Raw genomic sequence first — 20,176 nt, forward strand, 5'->3', positions numbered from 1 at the left:
TTCTTTCTCCCACCTCCTCCCCACCCTCATAACCCCCAATATATTGTACATTGTTATTATGTTCATCTCTCATATCAACCACTGTCTCCCTTCCCCCAGGTTTTCTGGTGTTCTTCCCCCTATAGAAGGCTATATGGATATGTATCAATCATTGCGCTTGGTTCCCCCTTTCTCCCTTCCTCTCCCTCACTTCCCCCTACCCTTCCGGCATCACCATTCCCACTCCTGTTCCTGGATTCTGTGTGTCGTGAGCTCCTATCCCTTTCTATCCCTGTGTACATGCTCCGGTCTAGTCTGAATTGGGAAGCAGCACTGGGGTCTTGGTAGTGGGGGTGAGGAAGCCTCAAGGAACCACAGGAATATAGTGTATTTCATTGATGCTTTACTGCATCCTGGTGACTCATCCCCTCCCTGTGGGTCCTCTGTGGGGAGATTGTTCCACTCTCTACAGATGGGCTGTGGATCTCCACTCCAGCCCCCCTCATTCTCAACAATATGTTTTTGTTTGTTATGTGTCTGCTGATGCCTATTACCCAGTCCCTATGACTCCTCATGATCGCACCAGCAGTGTGCTTCTTCCATGTGGACTTATTGCTTCACCGCTGAATGGCAGCTGTGTAACTTCAAGCCCCTGGACAGTATATCCTTTTATAGCCGGGCACCATTCACCCTCTTCACCACATTTGCTTATGTACCTGTTTTGTCTTCAGCGATTGTGTCTGGAGGGTGAACATCTCAGACGGACGATTGGTTACAACACAGTGTTCTTGTATTGAGGGAGGGTATGAGCAGAGGCCCAAAGTCCATCCCCTACCTCAATGTATTGCCGTATAGATATATGTACATGGGCCAATACCTCTATCTTTGTGGATTAATGTATTTACAGATGTACACGGCTATGTTTATACCTCTATCCATTGCTTTGTTTCTTTGGTCCTTCCTCTGTTTCCTTTTACCTTCCTCCTCCCCCACTGTCACTTTCCCCCATATTTCTGCCTCTTGCTACCTCCTCTTAGCTAGTTTGCTGTTGCTCTGACACGTTTCCCTCCTGCCCCCACCTCAGATCCCTAGCTCCTCCTTGTTATTGACTCCAACACCCCCATTGTTCCCCTGACCATGGCACATGCTGCTCACCGCCCCTTTCCCTTACCACCCTCACCTCCCAGGGCTCCCTGGGACCATTGGTCCCACTGCTCTCACCACCGGCGTGCCTCCTGTGCCTATCCTGTATAGGTAGGTACACCAACCACGACATAGCCCAAACTGGGAATCTATATAACTTTAAGCCATTGTCGTCAAATTGACTTTTATGCATAGTGACCTTACAGGACAGAATAGGGTTTCTTCTTTTTTTTTTTTTCTTTTTTTTTCAGAATAGGGTTTCCAAGACACTAAATCCATATGGAAGCAGACATCTGTCTCCAACAACATGGCTTAGCCAAGTGCACCACTAAGGTTCCTGAAGAAATAGACCAGCGCCTGCATTCTTATCCTGTGCCCTGTTTGTACATGTATTGTGCAATCAAATCATTACACATCAGAGGAGTTATTTGCCTGTACCTTCTCCTCCTTCACAGAACCTTTATCTTAGTTACTTATTTATTTACTTTTTTGCTTTCTTTCTAAGAATAGCTGTTTTTCAGTCATCTGGTAAGTATCAAAAGCAACAATCTGTTGAGAGCAGTGATTTAGTTTTAACAAGAAAGGGGCAGCATGAGCAATTGCATAAAGAGGAGCATTTCATTTCATACAAAACTCTTCCCCTTCCTTATCCTGTTGCTTAGGGTCAGTAATGCCAGCTGCTGCAACAATTAAGCCTCAAAATGCCAGTGACTTAGCATGATAAAACCTTAGTTCTCCCTCTCGCTCAGGGTCGAATGAGGATGTCCTACGTGGAGAATGGCCTTCATTGTAGCCTCCTTCCTCCATCTGCTAGGGCCCCAGATTTCTCTCATGGATCTTCTGCACCCAACTGGCCTCTGGGAAGTAAGAAGATGTGGAGGATCGCACAGGAAACTCCTAGGACCAGCCTGGAAATGGTACCCAGGGTTCTGCCCTCATCCATTGGCCCTAATGCAGTCGTGTGCAAGAAATGCTACCTGCAAGGGACCTGGGGAATGTTGCTCAGCTGTGGAAGTCAAGGGAACTATTTTGTGGAACACGTGGCAGTCTTTTGCAGGCCCACAGTAGTAGCCTTATGAAAAAGGTTAGTTTCAGCAAGTTGTTCTTATCCAGCAACTTGCCCGTACTCAGTAATTTAGGTTTGGGACTGCAGGATTTTCAATCCAATGCCCACCCTGCTACAATATCAAATCTTCAAACATTTAGAGTAGAGGGGAGTCCTGGTGCCATCATGGCTTATGAGTTGGGCTGCTAGCCCCCACGTCAGCAGTTTGAACCCAGCAGCCACTCCCCGGGAGAAAGATAAGGCTTTCTGCTCCCATAGAAATGTTTCAGCCTTTGGTATCTCGGAAACTAGGGCAGTTCTACCCGACTCATAGGGTTTCCATAAATCAGAAGTGTCACCATGGCAATTAAGTAAGTCAGAATAGTAAAATGAGAGGGCCCTGGTGTCAACACTTGGCTGTTAATCAAAGGCCAGTGATTCTAACCCATCCAAAGATCTAGAAACTTGCTCTAAGAGATGACAATGCAGAAACCCTGTAAGGTGCATCTAGTCTGTCCCGCAGGGCGGCCCTGAGCTGACAATGACAGCACATAGCCACACAGTAAGGGCTTTGACTCAGTGAGACCTCGTGTGATTTGGCCCTCGAGGCTTTAAAGGAGACAGGGGTTGTGTTTGGGCCCGGAAGAGGGGAAACAGACACTAACTGCCAAGCAAGTTCCCAGATCTTCCTGAGGCTTCTGAGGCTGTTGCCCAAAGCCCACAACCACGCTCTACCTCCGTCCTCTCAGCTCTCTAGTGGCTCCATTTCTATTGTTTTTGCATGACTAGGGCTCCATCTCCGACCGAGAACTTGAGATTAATATGGAACCACTCATTAGAACTGGGTCAGGAAAAAAACGGACAAGCAAATTAATGAGCTCATATAGGTTCACTAGACAAATGTATTTATGAATAGCTTGTTGATATTTAAAATGGATTAAAACATTGTTTTTACCCTGGTCCTATGAAGGATGCTGAATCTGGTTAAGTGGGTGGTTTGATTATTGAAAATTTCATTCAAGAATATTGATCATCTTTTTAATCTTTGTAGCTGCTCGAAGGCGAGTTTAATTTGATGGTGTCAATTTGAGTAAGTCATCGAGGGGCCTTAACCCCTTTTATCAAGATGAAGGAAAACCTCTTAGCTTGTTTTGAGGTTGTTACTATGGAGACCAGAGGAGGCATTGTCTGTGCATGCAAAGCCTAAATGAGTGTATTTCCATGCAATTAATGGTTTTATACAGTTATCCTCTTCAAATCACTTTTGAAACCATTTACATTTTTTGTCAAAAATGAATATGGATTTTTTTCACTTTCCTGTGTTTTCTAAATAATATGCAGCCAAGAATCATAGGTTATAAATCTAAAATTAACTCATGCAAATATTCATTTCATGAGTCTGGAGTTACTAATTAGTTGATCACAAATTGTCTTAGGGAAATAAAAGTGGTTTGATGGTATAAATTGCTTCCATCGGTTATAGATAATTAAAACATGTACTTTTAATGAACAATCTGAGCTTATCTTATTTAAAACCTAAGTTAATATTATTCTAGATTATCTGCCACGCTACAAGATATAAACTATTCTGATAAATTTTAGAATAATAATAATAATTTTTTTTAATCTAGGAGCCCCAGTGGTGCAGTAGGTTAAAGTATTAGGCTGCTAACTACAAGGTTGGCAATTCAAACCCACCTGCTGATCTGAGAGAAAAAGATGAGGGTGTCTGTTCCAGTGAAGATTTCCCATCTCAGGAACCTTACAGCATTGCTATGACTAGAAATCATAAAATGAGAATCACGATAATCAGTCATAGAGAGAATGGTGGTGGCACAGTGGTTAAGCGCTCGGGTGTTAACTAAAAAGCCAGCAGTTCGACTTGCTAGCAGCTCCACAGAAGAAAAATGCAGTAGTCTGCGTCCTTAAAGACTAAAGCCAAACCAAACTCCCTGCCACCAAGTCCTTGCTGACCACAGCGGCGCTATACCACAGGGTAGAGCGGCCCTGTGAGCTTCCAAGACTGTAACTCTTTGCAGGAGTGGAAAGCCCTGTCTTTCTCCCTGGAAGTGCCTGGTGGACTCGACAGCCTGTGAAATCCCATAGGATAGTTCTGCCCTGTTCTGTAGGGTCACTATGGGTCCTCCTCGACTGGAGAGCACTGGGCTTGATTCTTTGGGTTTATTAGTCATGTAACAGAAAGTAAGTTGCTCTTGGTCAGTTAGCGTTAACAGTGGTTATGTACTAGACAGGGTTCTCTAGATTGCTAGTAATTATATATAAATATATTACATCATATATAAATATATTTATAAAGATAGATATATAATTCAAGAAATGAACCGTTAAATTATATACAGATAGATAATACAAGAAATTAACAGTTAAATTACATAGCAGTGAGACACTAGCAGTCCTTTAAGGCTTGAGAGCTGCCAGTTGCCAGTCCCCTTCTGTAGAGAGAGCTGGGCTATATATACCCAGGCAGCAAACAGCAAGGCCGGTCCCCAACTGTCATCAACTGTCGGTCCCCAGCTCCAGAGATGAACTTTCCAATCGTGTGGGCTTAAAGGAACCTCAACTTACAGCGACACAGTCCACAGGCTAGGCATCCCACAGGTAGTGTGCCCCTTTAAATTGAGGCACAGAACAAGCAAGGCGAGGCTCACCGAGCCATTTATCCCTCTGCCCTTCAGTTAATCCTACTTGTGTTTATCAGCCAGGCTGGCACAATAAACTATAGCAACCTGCAATGCTGATAGTTATCTCTAAGAACAAATTCCTGCCTTGAATATTTTCTTTCCCTAAGTATTAGGACTGTCCCTTTTAGAAATTTCTGTCAGAAATCTGAATGTGACCCAAAATTATTGTTATCTTTTGATAATGCCATTCATCTTAGTCAGAAATGGTAGATGTGCTTATTTTAAGAAAGGAAAAAAGTAAATTCACATGAATAGTGTCCCCACAAGGTGACACAGTTTGGACTTGTCTACTCAAGGCGGCACCCAGAAGCATGGAGACAGAAAGATCGGGCAGTCTGTGGCGATGGGACAGAGCTGCTCCGTGATACATGAGATCGCCATGAGTCACAGTGGCCTTGGTGGCAATGGGCCGTTTTTGTGGTTATCGCCCCAAAGGATGTCCAATAAGACTGTGTGCTGCGCTTACATCTACATGCGCCTCCAGCTGCAGTACAGAGAGAAGAGCAAGCAGTTCTTTTTTCAGTTCTTGGCTTCTTTGTTTCACAAGCTTTCTAGGCTGGAGAAACATCCAGCCGTCCCACAAGTCACCCTCACCACTCAATGATCCAGAAAAAAATAGTGCTTTTTTTTTTTTTTTGCTACAGCTCCAACCAGTTATTAAACAGAGAGGAATTCCAAGTCACTGGGGACCATTTTGAGGAGTCCTGGTGGTACAGTGGATTATATACACATTGGGCTGCTAACTTGTAAGGTCAGCAATTCGAATCCACTAGCCCCCTCCACAGGAGAAGGAGGTGGCTTCCTGCGCCTGTAAAGATTTACAGATTCAGAAGCCACACAGAATTCTAGGAGTCAGAGTTAACAAAATAGCTAGGTGTGGTGTACACTGATGATGTTAACACTTGCCACAATTCCCCAACTACCACGCAAGGAGAAACCACATATATCTGATTTAGCACTGAACCCCAGCACCAGGCAATGAGCCTGCCACAGATCAGCCCTCAGATGATCCCTGCTCTCCACATGCACCTGGAGGGCACCAGAGAGGCAGTGTGCTGCCGAAGCTCTGAAAGATACACATACATGCAGGTTCTTCCTTCTGCCTGTCTGGTCTTCATTATGTTCCACTGGCTTACACACTACTCACCTTGTAAGTTGCAGCCCAGCCCTGCAGTCAAGCCTGCAGTTCAGGACAGGTCTGTGGTCCTGGAAGATATTTCTCTGCAGTTTTTCAACACAGCTGCCCCTCTCACATCCCTCCCAACAGTTATTACAGTTTCTAGGACCTGTCTTCGAGAGACTATTCAACTAAACAAACTGAAGCAGCTGTAAGCAGCTTCGGATCATTCTGTCCAGTGCTTTCTAAGGTTGTTCTTTGTCCCCAGTTCTGGAAGCTCATCAGCTTTGCCCTCCTGCCTCCATGTGTATGCCTGGTCAAGGCTTTCCTACTAGTAACTGCTGTCAAAATGACTCAGACATTCATCCTGTGTGTCAGCCTAGTGACCTGCTTTGGTTCATTTCACAAACAGAAATCCTCTGCCACATGGCCTAATTCCGTTTCATTAATTTGCCTCTTAATAAAGAACTTTGAGATTTAGTTTGACCAAGTCTTGTCTGTGTCCTATTTTAAATTATAGGTGACTATTTTGCCCTGATTGAAACTCACAGTAACTTCTGAATTTTGAGTTGTTGATCCACGTATAAAAATTCTGAATGACTCCGGTGTGTTACTGTTGACGTTAGGGGCCATCCAGTCAATTCTAACTGAGAGCGGCCCTGTGTGCCGCCAATCAAGACATCTCCGGGTCTATGTCATCTTTGTCGCTGTCATGTTTGAGCCACAGCCCATCGTCCCAGCCATGTGTCAACCCCTCTCATTAAAGGTCTTTCTCTGTTTTGCTGCCCTTTGGCTTTATCAAACCTGATATTCTTTTCCAGGGATAAGTCTCTCCCAATAACATGTGCAAAGTACATGGACGTAGCTTGCCATCCTCGATTCCAAGGAACATTCTGGCTGCTACTGAGTAGCTAAGTGTAATTACACATTGTGGTAAACAGATTCTAAAATCTAGAGAGACATATCCAGGGATGATCTTGTCTCCACTTGCTCTCTTGAAGAAGTCTTCATGGTGCTGTCATGTAAGAGTTGGGCTGCTAACCCAGGGGTTCGCAGTGGTTCAAACCTAGTAGACTCTCTGTAGGAACAAGAAATGAGGCTCTCTGCTCCCAGGAAAGAGCTACGGCCTTGGAAACCTTGTATAGGGTCACGATGAGTCAGAATCAACTCGATGGCAGTGGATTTATTCAAGGAATGTTTATGCATGTAGCATTCGCCACAATCTCCAATGGCCTTCCCAGTATTCTTTATGAGCAAAACATAAAGGGGCTAAGTTATCTGAAGAGAAAGCTTAGGCCATTCAGTAATTGTAGATAAAGGCATGAAGTCTTGGGGGAAGGCTTTTTGTTTTCTTTCACCTCATCCCTTAAAAAAGGAACTCTGGTGGCATAGTGGTTATGCTTTCGGCTGCTAACTGCAAGGTCAGTAGTTCAAAACCACTCACTACTCCTCAGGAGAAAGATGGGGCTTTCTACTCCCATAAAGAGTTAGAGTCTTGGAAACTCACAGGGGCAAATCAACCCTTTCTATATGGTTGCAATGAGTTGGCATCTACTCAATGGCAGTGAGTTTGATTTTTTTTTGGTGGGGGGGGACAGAGGAAGTCCCTTAAATGTTAAAATAACAACAACAACAACAAGTAATTGGGGGAAAAGTGGGGAGAGCTGATATCAAGGGGCTCAAGAAGAAAGATAATGTTTAGAAATTATTGATGCCAACAATTGTGCATGTCTGCTTGACATAATGGATATATGGATTGTTATAATACATGTAAGAGCCCTCAATAAAATGATACATTAAATTAAAAAAAGTTATTGAATACTTCTATCTCAGTACTCTGCTGCCCAAATCATCTTGAACAGGCCGTGGACTGGCATTTGTGCATTCTGGGGGCACTATTGTTGCTTTTTAGGTTAGAGATCATTCTGTTCCTGGCTCACAAGTAACCTTCTACATACAGCACAGGTGTCAAACTGGCAGCCCAAGATGCTCTGAAATAAAATGAAAACAGAAAAAAATGTTATGAAGAAAATAGCACTTAGGGGAGATAGAGGCAATACCTTACACACAATTCCCTCCTTACATTTTATTTCAGAGCATCATGGGTCATAAAAAATTACCTCAGGGGCCCGCATGAGCTTGCAGGCCACCAGTTTGACACCCCTGCTCTACAGGACTGTGTGAATTATCTAATGAGACCTCTTACCGCCCCAGCCTCAAAGCAGGCACTATGCTATGGTGCAGAGACAAGCTATGGAAAGGGGGGCCCTGCTCCCTAGTTTCATCAGCGTACAGGCCACAGATCTCTCTTTCACAACTCTTATTTAATACACTTCTATTTATTTGCTTCTGTGGGTTCAAAAACATTCCCTTTCATCTCTCTCACCTGGCACCCAAGAGATGTGAGAAATAAACTGCCTTGCTGTGTAACGAAAATTAATAGAGTGACCTCCATACACAATTGAAAGAAGGTTCTTTGACTTTAGGGAGAAGACCTGGACTAGGCGTCCCCTGAAAAACAGGTGTTTCAATGTGATTGGATACAAGTCCATCTGCTAGGTCAGGAAGCCTGCTGGGTGCTACTGATTAATACATCACATGAAATATGTTATCATCATAGTAGCGGCAAGTTGTAGGCGGTGGTGCTGGAGTTACGTGAAGCTGAAATTAAAAGGGAAGATCTGTAACTTGTTCCTTCTGCGCGTTGTGGCTTTGTGTGAAGTTGAAAGTATTTCACATCTGGAAGTTAGTGGTTTCCACTCGTTAATTCCTGATGACAGCTATGAAACCTTTGACTTTCACTTTTACACTAGGAAAATGACATTAATCTGTCAAAATGCAAAATATCTTCCTCTGCAAAATTTAATGAAATCAAGCAATAGTCTACCTATTTCCCCCAAACCAGGTTATCTCTTGAAAAAAACTTTTTAAAATTGTGAATTGGATGAAGATTTACAAAGCTGATCAGTTTCGCATTCAACAATTCACACACATTTTGCTTCACCTTACTGAGTGCAATCTATCTGAAAATAGACAATCTTCTCTGTGAAAGGCTCTTCCAATCGAACACAAGGATCAGCCTATAACCCCCTCCCAGGGGGACAAGCAACGGAAAAGTGGGTGAAGGATGATAGAGGACGATGTAAGATATGAAAAATAATCATCTATAACTTATCAAGAGTTCATGAGGGCGGGAGAGGGAAGGGGGAAACTGGGACGCTGATAGCAAGGGCTCAAGAAGGAAGAGAATGCTTTGAAAATGATGATGGCGACAAATGTGCTTGACCCACTGGATGAATGTATGGACTGTGATAGGAGATGTATGAGCCCCCAATAAGTATTTAAAAAAAAAAAGACTCTTCCATTCTAACCCTGACTGGTATTATCCAAAATCGATATTCTTTTTCATGAATGGAGTATGTATTCACAATGCATTACTTCATCTTGACTCTCTGACGCTTTGGTCTCACAGGTACTTTTACTCACATTGTTCGGGGGAGTGGGTGTAGAACCGTTCGCAGCCATCGTATACCTTTCTGAAGTTTGTGTGTGTATCTGCGTGATCTATGACCACAGCGTCTTTCAGGCAGGCTGGCAAATTACAGTGTTCTCCATCATGAATACAACTGACAGGAATGGGGGGCATAGGGATCAGGGTGCAGGGGAGGATAGTTTTCACTGGATTATCAGTTTATTTTCCAAAAGACAAGTGTCGTTTAGATGGAAGCAATAGACTGGGGACATGCACTGAGTGGGAGGGAGCAGCTGGGGCTGGGATACACTGGCAGCTCTTGGTAATCCACAGTGGAATTTGAAAATTGCCCTTGTTTTCTGTTTTTTCCCTTGTCCAATCTCACCAGTTCTCAAAGAAATTATGCAGGTGTAGCATTGTCTGTCTTGTTGCCTCCTGCTCACGAGGAGTTCACATAGAAAAGAACAAAGCATTGCCATCCCTGTGCCATCCTGTGGCTGCTGGTGTTTGAGTGCCCGTGGGGTACAGGTAAACTTCAGCAATGTGCTGACTGTCCTAGAGACCAGACCATCATTTATAACATGGTCATTTTGTGGACATTTGTAGTGGGTTGCAGCTGTGCATGCAAACCAGAGCTGTCCCTTTTCCGCCTGCAAAGAGACCAGGATCTGGGATCTGACTCTCGGGTTTGGCAAAGTGGGGAGGGATTTGTTCAAATGCTTCCTAAGCTCTGGTCTGTTCAGTCTGATGGCCTGGGCCTTCAGGTGGCAGTTCTTGGGATGTGGAGAAGGGAACAGGAAAGAGAAAGGGCTGGCAGCACAGTCCAAACACAGTCCATGGGAGGAGCCAATTCCAGACAGCAGGAAAGAGGCGCTCTGGAAGCTGTGCCAGTTGTGTGCCCAGACTTTGTAGGGAGACCACAGCTACATAAGAAATGCTGGCACATGACCGGTGCCTTCTTTGAAATTCCTCCACTCGTCTGCCCACTTGCTATTCTCAGTTGGTTTGCTGTGATGATGGAAGCTCCATCACTGATATTTCAAACACTAGGAGACTCGGCCATGGTGGGTAGGTCTCAGCAGGGCATCCATATGAAGAGAGACTAGAAAGAGGGGCCTGACAATCTTCTTCTTGGGGAGAAAATTAGCCAATGGGAACCTTATGGATAGTAGCAGAAGTGAGAGCGGTGAGATTTGTGTGTCATTTATTTGGGCATGGCATCAGGACCAGACTCTGGAAAGGGGCATCAGGCTCGGTAAAGTCCAGGACCAGTGGAAAAGGGAAAGACCCTTGATGAGATGCAGTGACACAGTGGTTTCAGCAATGGGCTCACACCTCGCAACAGTTGTAAGGATGCTAAAGGGCAGGGCCAGGATTTGTTCTGTTGTTCACAGAGTCACCCTGAGATGGAACCGCCCGGACAGCTACACACATCAACCGTTGTTAAGGAACCCAATTCTACCTAAAGTCTTCCCTATTTTTAAGGAATTGAAGGATTATTAAATTAGATAAACTAAAAATAATAGTTCTTTGAACAGCACAAAATCCTTTGAAGGTGCTACATACATCTTACCAAAGTGAAATGAACTCTGAAATGTGCCCAGAGAAGGCATGTTTGCACCAAAGCAGGAGGGAGAAGAGCCGGCAGGTGAGCGGCGGCTCACAGCCCGGGTCCTACTACATGCGTGGGAACAAAGTGTGCCCGGGCAGCTGTCCTGACAGCGGAGCCCTGCCTGCCTGCACAGGAGATAAGTAAACATGATTCATGAGGCCCTTTGGAAGGAAATACGCCTTCTGGAAAACAAGTGAGAAGCAATCCACGAAATAGCTGTAAATGGTGCACATTAACATTCAGGAAAGAAAATCCCCCCAATACATATTAAACTGTGAGAGAGAGAGTAGATGAGATGACTTAAGGGCGGTGTTCATCTGGGCTCTTTGGATTAAAATGCCGATGATTAGAGAGCTCTCAGCTCTTTATTTGTCAAGCACAGTTCAATCGCAGCTGCCAATGACTTACTTGAAAGCCAACAAGAAAAATCTCGAAGGAAAACCCCACCAATGAGGGTCTCTTGGCCACCTAGGTCCTTTAAGTTTAGAAAAACGGAGATGTCTTGATTGTTATTTAATGTGGTAGTGATTTTTAATCATCTAGACTCTGGATTCTCAGATCTAAGAGGTACTATCCACTAGCAGGGATTTGGGGAATATCATAAAAGACATGTCTGTCTGATGTTGCATCAGATGTCCAATATGGGAAATACGGAGCTCATCCTGCTTGCGTTTGTTTTGTTTTGTATTGTGAAATAGTGTACCTCTGTGAGCAGAATGGGTATGTGGCTCTCTCTCATTTCCCTCATCATCTTCTCTTGGGACAGCTTTCTTTCCTGCCACCACCAACCCATGTGACCACTGGCAGAGCCTACTTGGTATTGTAAGGTCCTGTGATTGGGACCCAAGGCAGAGTTGACCCTGTGTAAACAGAACAAACCCTGCTGGATCCCTCCCCAGCCTCACCACGGTTGCTAGGGTCCAGCCCATTTTTGCTGCCAGCATGGCAATCGATTTTGTTGAGGACCTTCCTCTTTTCATTGAGCCTCTAATTTATTTTATTAAGTGTGATGTGCTTTTCCAGGAATTAGTCCCTCCTGATAACATGTCCAAAGAGCCCTAAGGATGATATTCCCACTCAAAGCAGCCAATCCACAGAGAGGACCACATGGCTGTCCCCACTATGAGACATGACATCCCTCACTGACCCATAGCCCTACAGAGGACAACACTGGAGACAGTGTGGGAATTGCGTCCAATCTGATCCCACCACACCGAGGCAAAACACTAAGGGTGTGCAACAAAACAGCAAGGGGAACAGAGCAACGAAGTCCCCAGGGAATACCAAAAATAGACTTTGGGGCCAGGGCTTGACGCCTCAACAGAATCGACTAGAAAACACTCCTAAAGGCCAACAAACAGTCCTTGAACTAACTACAAGGTTTTCTTTCTTGTGTTTTGTTTTGTTTTTTGTCATTGGCTTGTTGTTGTTTTGTTTTGATGCTTGGTTTTGTTCTGCCTTGTTTTTGTGCATATTATCTCTGCAGGTCTGTCTAAATAAGATAGGCTGGATGAACAATCTGGAGGAGAAAACAAAGGGACCGACATTCCTGGGGGACATGGGAGAGAAGAAGGTGGGGGAAAAGGAAGTGATGTTAACAAACCCAGAGACAAGGGAACAACAAGTGATCCCAATCGGTGGTGAGGAGGGTGTAGGAGGCCTGGTAGGGCATGACCAAGGGTAATGTAACCAAGAGGAATTAATGAAACCCTAACGAAGGCTGAACATGATAGTGGGACAAGAGGAAAGTAAAAGGAAATATAGAAAAGAGATAGGAGGCAAGGTGCATTTATACAGGTCTAAATAAAGGCATGTACATATGTAAATATACTTCTATATGAGGATGTGGAAATAGATCTATGTGCATATATGTATCAATTTAGTATTAAGGTAGCAGATGGACATCGGGCCTCCACTCAAGTATTCCCTCAATGCAAGAATACTTTGTTCTATTAAACTGGCATTCCATGATGCTCACCTTCCCGACACAATTACTGAAGACAAAGTGGGTGCATAAGCAAATGTGGTGAAGAAAGCTGATGGTGCCTGGCTATCAAAAGATATAACATTGGGGTTCTTAAAGGTTTGAAGGTAAACAAGCAGCCATCTAGCTCAAAAGCAACAAAGCCCCCCACATGGAAGAAGCACACCAGCCTGTCAGATCACAAGGTGTTGAAGGGATCAGTTATCAGGCATCAAAGAACAAAAAATCATATCATTGTATGCTCACCTCCCTGATATGATCGCTGAAGACAAATGGGCACATAAGCAAATATAGCAAAGAAAGCTGATGGTGCCCAGCTACCAAAAGCTATAGTGTCTGGGATCTTAAAGGCTTGAAGGTAAACAAGCAGCCATCTAGCTGAGAAGCAACAAAGCCCACATGGAAGAAGCACACCAGCCTGTCAGATCACAAGGTGTTGAAGGGATCAGGTATCAGGCATCAAAGAACAAAAAATCATATCACTGTTAATGAGGCAGAGTGCGGAGTGGACACCCAAACCCATCTGTAGGCAATTGGACATCCCCTTACGAAAGGGTCATGGGGAGGAGACAAGCCAGTCAGGGTGCAGTGTAGCAACGATGAAAAATACAACTTTCCTCTAGTTCCTAAATGCTTCTCCCCGCCTACTGTCATCATCCCAATTCTACCTTGCAAGTCTAGCTAGACCAGAGGATGTACACTGGTATAGATAGGAACTGGAAACACAGGGAATCCAGGGTGGATGATCCCTTTAGGACCAGTGGTGAGAGTGGCGATACTGGAAGGGTGTAGAGAGGGTGGGTCAAAAGGGGGAACCAATGACAAGGATCTACATATAACCTCCTCCCTGGGGGATGGACAACAGAAAAGTGGGTGAAGGGAGATGTCAAACAGGGCAAGATATGACAAAATAATAATTTATAAATTATCAAGTGTTCATGAGGGAAGGGGGAGGGGAGAGGGAGAAGGGAGGGGAAAATGAGGACCTGATGCCAGGGGCTTAGGTGGAGAGCAAATATTCTGAGAATGATGAGTATGAATGTACCAATGTGCTTTACACAATTGACGCACATATGGATTGTGATAAGAGCTGTATGAGCCCCTAAGAAAATGGTTTTTTTTAAAGCGCCCTGGTGGTGTAGTGGATTACACACCATACTGCTGACTACATGGTCAGCTGTCCTAAGCCATCAGCCCTTCCATGGGCGAAAGATGAGATTTTCTGCTCTCATAAAGATGGTCAGCCTCAGAAACATTGAAAGGCAATTTGACTCTGTTCTACTCTATAAGGCGTCTGTGAGTCGTAATCACCTTAACAGTAAGCTTGTCTTTGTTTTGGACACAGCATGTCCAAAGTACATGAGATAAAGTCTCTCCATCCTTGTGTCTACAGGTAATTCTGCCTATACTTCTTCTAAGACAAATGTGTGTTCCCTCTTCCGAAAGTCCTGGGTATAACCAATATTTCTTTCCAACACCAGTTTTCCAAAGTGTTAAATCTTCCATCTTCCTTATTCGTAATCCAGCTTGATTGTGAGGTGATTGAAAATACCTTGAGTCCTGTGGTCCTTGGCCCTTGAAGTGACATCTTTGCTTTAAAGAAACATTTTGTAGCTGCTTTATTCAATGGAATCTGCTCTCTGGTTTCTTGATGCTTCCAAAGTTGTTGATTGTGGATCCACTTCGATTTTCCTTGAAGCATTTATCATTTATTGATTCATTTGTGAGAATTTTTGTTTTTCTTATTTTGAGGTTTTTTGAAGGCTGTAGTTTGGATCTTCATCAGTAAGTCCTTTTGATGTACAGCAATCACAGTTGTGACATCTGCATATATCAGGTTGTTAATGTCTTCCTCCAATCTTAATATCATATTCTCCTTCATAAAGCGCAGCTTTAAAAATTTATTTTATTTATTTATTTAAACGTTTTATTAGGGGCTCATACAACTCTTATCACAATCCATACATACATGAGTTGTGTAAAGCATATCTGTACATTCATTGCCCTCATCATTTTCAAAGCATTTGCTCTCCTCTTAAGCCCTTGGCATCAGGTCCTCTTTTTTCCCCGCCCTCCCCACTTCTGCCTCCCTCTTGAGCCCTTGATAATTTATAAATTATTATTTTGTCATATCTTGCCCTGTCCAATGGCTCCCTTCACCCCCTTTCCTGTTGTCCGTCCCCCAGGGAGGAGGTGACATGTGTAGATCCTTGTAATCGGTTCCCTCTTTCCAACTCACTCTCCCTCTACCCTCCCAGTATCGCCACTCACCCCTGGTCCTGAAGGGATCATCCGCCCTGGATTCCCTGTGTCTCCAGCTCCTATTGGCACCAGTTTACATCCTCTGGTCTAGCCAGACTTTCAAGGTAGAATTCGGATCATGATAGGAGTGTGGGGGGGCGGGGGGAGGAAGCATCCAGGATCTGGGGGAAAGCTGTATTCGTCATCAATGCTACATCGCACCCTAACTGACTCATCTCCTCCCCTAGACCCCTCTGTGAGGGGATTTCCAGTGGCCGACAAATGGGCTTTGGGTCTCCACTCTGCACTTCCCGCTTCATTCACTATGGTAAGGTTTTTTGTTCTGATGATGCCTTATAAAAGTGCAGCTTTTACACTATATGCTTAGCATATAGATTGAACACGTGTGGTGAAAGGATCCAAACCCGATGCAGACTTTTCGGAATTTTAGACCATGCAGTGTCCCATTGTTCTGTTCATGTTGTAGTGCAGAATGTGTTCGATATATTTTGCCAACATCATATTTCAAAAGAATTTAATCCTCCCTCTTCCTTATTTGTTACCCAGCTCTTCTTTACATTTGAGATGATCAAAAATAGCATGGCTTGGATCAGGCACATCTCAGACTTCAAAGTGACATCATTGCTCTTCCGCACGTTAAAGAGATTTTGTGCAGCAGAAGTGCCCAACGCAATATGCCATTTGATTTCTTGACTGCTGCTTCCATGAACGCTGACTGCAAGTCCAAGCAAAATGGAATCCTTGACATCAGCCTTTCCTCTGTTGATCATGACGTTGTCCATTGGTCCGACTGTGAGTAGTTTGGTCTTCTTTGCATTGACTTGTAATCCCTACTGAAGGCTGCAATCCTTGGTCAGCACCAGCAAGTGCTTCGAGTCCTTCCCCTTCCAGCGAGCAAGGTTGTGTCGTCCGCCTGTCTCCAGTTGCTAAGAAGCCTTCTTCTAATCCTGATGCTGCGTGCTTCTTCATGTAGTTCACCTTCTGAGACTATTTGCTCATTTTACAGATTGAATAAACATGATGAAAAAATGTTTAAGTCACAAAAATGAATATATCTGTTTCATTACAGATAAATGTGCTAGACACCAAATCTGATACATGCACGAACTTGATCTGGTCATTGATTTTTCTTGGGTTACAAAGGGAAGTTATATACATGAAATTTAATTTTTCTTGTTTGCATAATGATGCAAGTTTATTATGGAATCTAATAGGCGACCACAAGTAAGGACAGTAAACAGTTGTTGGTCCAAGTAATACCTCCTTGGTTAGCAGCCAAGTTGCATTCTTCATCCTCTCAATCATTCAGTCCCTGGGCCACTGCCTCCAGGGACCAGGAAGCCCACCTGTTGTTCTACCGCACAGCCCACAGTCTTGGTGTTGCTTCTCTATCTGCCCGAAGGATTCCTTGTCTTGATCTCTTGTCTGGTCCTGACTCCTTTGCTCTGTCCCGTAGTGACCATGCCACAGTCTTGGCTGCCTCTGGTCTTGGCCTCTGCCACTTCCGACAGAGGTCCGGAGAGCTCTTTCAAAGGTCCCGCCAGCATACTTGAAACTATGACCGAGAAACTCATTAGTGTGGTAGTGGAATGAACCACCAGGCCTTCCCAGAAACTCAACTTTTCATGGATACTTCTTTTCATTTGGAATTTGCATAAAGAAGAAATAAAGTTTGTTTTAGATTTACAAATGCATTTTTAAGAATAAGGTTTTCTGAAAATGTCTAATGCAAACAGCACCATTTCCTATGAATGTTTTCATCGGAATGCTCCACAAGTTTAAACTGATCAACATGTGATTTTAAATTTTTATAGGGAACAATGCCATTTTCACCAGCAAGTTTTAAAAACTTTACTTGTAAAAGTGTTGGTCAGTGACCCCTATGGATGTTCCTGTACATTCAGAGGAGTGTCAGTTCCTGTACTTTAGTTTCCCTCTATCAGCATCTTCAAACTGGAGAGGAAGGGAAATTAGGTGCTAGTCTATTTTACCAATAAATACCACTAAATTAGAATTCTTGGTTTAAGATCTCTAACAGTTAGATGGAAACAGAAGGAGCTTAATTTTCTATTCACTAGATTATTCTGCATATTTCTAAAACTTTTTTCTTCAAACTCCCTAAGTATGATCAATGAAAATAATAGCCAAACTCTGTAAGTGTGGAAAAGGTCTGTGGAGAGATCTCAGCCAGTTGAAATTTAGCTGTGAAAAAGCTTTATTAAAAGAAAAAAAGAAAAAGCTTTATTAAGCTCACCCACGCTTCACCTCATTGGGGATAATTAATGTATGAGTTGATTTCTACCCACTTTACCATTTTAACTGATTCTATTACCCCGTATAGATAGGTATTTATTGCTACAGGTAATGTTCCTTTCTGGAATAATAAGTGAAAAACAACCAGAAATTACGAGCCACAGGAGACTATTGGATTATGGATAGGAAACCCTGGAGAGCTAGTGCTTCCTATGGGCCAACCTCCCAGGGGACTTAGCCACCGCTGCAGGCTTTCTTTCTGCGTCCTTCTGCAGGCTTGCTTTACTTCAGTCAGGGCAGTCGTACTTGGCCTCTGGTGATATGTGGACAGATAAGAAAAGCTCTACAAGACTCAAATTCAATCAGAAAACCATTCCATTGTTGTGAAGCTAGGTCCAGCAGTCACATTTGACAGATTCTATATATTTTGACAGCTGGGCACCATCAGTTTTCTTTACCGCATTTGCCTATGCACCTGCTTTGTCTTCAGCGTTCGTGTCGGGGTGGGCTGGTGTACTTCTTCCATGTGGGCTTTGTTGTTTCTTAGCTAGATGGCTACCTGTTTATCTTCAAGCCTTTAAGACCCCAGAAGCTATATCATTTGATAGCCAGGCACCATCTGCTTTCTTCACCACTTTTGCTTATGCACCCACTTTGTCCTCAGCAATTGAGTTGGGACAGGCTGGTATGCTTCTTTCATGTGGGTTTTGCTGTCTCTCAGCTAGAAGGCTTCTTGTTTATCTTCAGGTCTTTAAGATTTCAGGTGCTATATCTTTTGGTAGGCAGGCATCATCAGCTTTCTTCACCACATTTTCTGTGCACCCATTGTCTGTATCGATCATGCCGAATTGTTAGAACAAAATGTTCTTGGGTTCAGGGGATACTTGTGCAGGGGCCCACTGTCCATTTGTTTTCTTAATACTCAACCTATAAATATATGTACATAGATCTATTTCCTCCTTTTCGTATATAAATATATTTTCATCTTTATATGCCTATATTTAGATCTCTTTGTCTACCCTTTGCCTCCTAATTCTTTCCTCTGTTTCTTTGCACTTTTCTCTTGTCCCACTATCTTGTTCTGCCTTCATTTGGGTTTTTGGAAGTCTTCTCGGTTACATTGCCCTTGATCCAACCTTGCCAGGCCTCCCACACCCTCCTTGAGACTGATTTTGGATCACTTGTTGTTCCCTTGTCCCTGAGCTTGTTAACACCCAGTTCCTTTTCCCGCCTCCCCTATTCCTATGTCCCCCAGAACTGTCATCCTGCTGTTCTCTCTTCTGGCTTGTTTGTTCCGCCTCTCCCTTCCAGGTAGACATGGTATGTACCATCACAAGACTGAGTACCATGAAGCAACAACAGAAAGTAAAACAATAGCTACAACAACAACAACAACACACACACAAATGTATAAATAGTTCAGGGTCTGTTTGTTGTCCTTCACAGGTGCTTTCCAGTGGAGTCTGATGGGGTGCCATGCCTTGGCACTGCCTCTGCCTCTATCCCTGGGGACATCATTTCTTTGCTCACCCCACCCTTGCTCTGCTGCATGCTCCAGAGGCTGGCTTTGGCATGGTGAGCTCATAGAGGGCATAATTCCCTCTGTGTGTCTCTAGTGTTGTCTATAATGGTGCTATGGGTCAATGAGGAATGCTGTGTCCCGTGGTGGGGCCGGCCCTGTGGTCATCTCTGTGCATTGCTGTTCTGAGCAAGAACATTGTCCTCAGGGCTTGGTGATCCATGATGTGATTCACTCTTCTTCCCCCCCCCCCCCATCCCCACTCGTTGGCTCCTGTGTGCTCTGACCAGACCAGTCCTTCTTCTTCCACTGTAGCTTCAGTGCTGTCTTCTGAAGTGAACTCTTCTTGGGGGGAGGGTGGTGCTTTCCACTTAGTTGGTCATGGGGCTGGCCCCTCAGGCCTCTCTATCGGCTCCTTGCTTCATATCAGTGTGTTGCGTTCTTATATTGGAGCTCCAGGTTGAAGTCTGGTCCCCTCTTTCCTTAGAGAGACACAATCAACACCCTCCCCCTGTGTGGGTTAGTGCCCTGTTCCCCCGGCTACCCATACCTTTTTTCTCCCCTCCCTTTTAAAGGGCTACCATACGTATCCCATATGTATCCTTGAGTTTAGTCTGGCCCCTGCCATATTACCTGGACCTCACCCCAGGGACGTATGTATACAGCATCTTCTTCCCTATGCCCCTTTTGAATTTTTTGAGCTTACCTCAGCGGACTCGTGTAGTACTTGTCCTTTTGTGCTTGGTTTACTTCACTTAGCATAATTTCCTCCAGTTCTTCCCATGCGGCGAAGTGCTTCATGAGTTCATCATTGCTTTTTAGGGATGCCTAATACTCCACTGTATGTATGTACCAGAGTTTTTTAATCCATTCATCTGCTGATGGAAATGTGGGCTGTTTCCAACTCCTTGCAATTGTGAACTGTGCCGCGATGACCACTGGGGCACAGATGCAGAGAGCACTTCTTAAATGAAGCTAGGCCAGTGGAGACACAAAGTCCCATGGTAGTCAACCAGACACCCCTTACTGAAGGGTTGTGGGGAGGAGATGAACCAGGCAGGGTGCAGGGTAGCAACAATGAAACATAT

This window comes from Tenrec ecaudatus, chromosome 14 (genome assembly GCF_050624435.1).
Source record: "Tenrec ecaudatus isolate mTenEca1 chromosome 14, mTenEca1.hap1, whole genome shotgun sequence".
In the NCBI taxonomy this organism is placed as follows: Eukaryota; Metazoa; Chordata; class Mammalia; order Afrosoricida; family Tenrecidae; genus Tenrec; species Tenrec ecaudatus.